Below are 640 nucleotides of genomic sequence, written 5' to 3' on the forward strand. Positions count from 1 at the left end.
GGACGAATGCAGCCTTGCTTGGACAGCCGTAGCAGGCACTGAAACAGCTATAGCCCGACGGACAGTTGATACCCAGACGTACTGCTTGAAGGATCCAAAAAAGAAAGTTGGTAAGTATGGTTGTTTCACAGTGTAGTTATAAGTTGTTCTGTGGGTTCAGAAGAGCAGCGTATAGGTAATGTGGTTTACACCAAGAAATGCAAAAGCAAAGATACTCTGCGGCCTTTCCAACTGACGCTGAGATGTCTTGCTATTAAATCATTTGTTTATATTGAAGACTAGGTGACCATAGAAGGCTGGGGCTTTCAGTTCAATAATGTGAGGCATATACACAGCCATGCGTCCACTTGTGTGTTCCACTGCGGACCGACAGGGGTGGGAAATCTGCATTGCCAAAGAGTAATGCCAGGGCAACTTGCCAGTGCTTCAGCACAGCTGCTGGGCCTGCATGCTGGCATAATTCTTTTTTGACACTCGTGTAGAAAGGGCCATTCGTTCATGCTGAGTATGAAGGCAGTGTGGAGGTCAGGGATGTGGCTCCAGTTACGGAATTGCAACAGCACAACTCAACACCACTAATGTGCCAAAGTGTGAAGTTAATTCTCATGAAAAGCTGAGTCACTGTGGAGTGCTATGATTT

The sequence above is a fragment of the Dermacentor silvarum genome, chromosome 9, assembly GCF_013339745.2.
Source record: "Dermacentor silvarum isolate Dsil-2018 chromosome 9, BIME_Dsil_1.4, whole genome shotgun sequence".
Classification (NCBI taxonomy): domain Eukaryota; kingdom Metazoa; phylum Arthropoda; class Arachnida; order Ixodida; family Ixodidae; genus Dermacentor; species Dermacentor silvarum.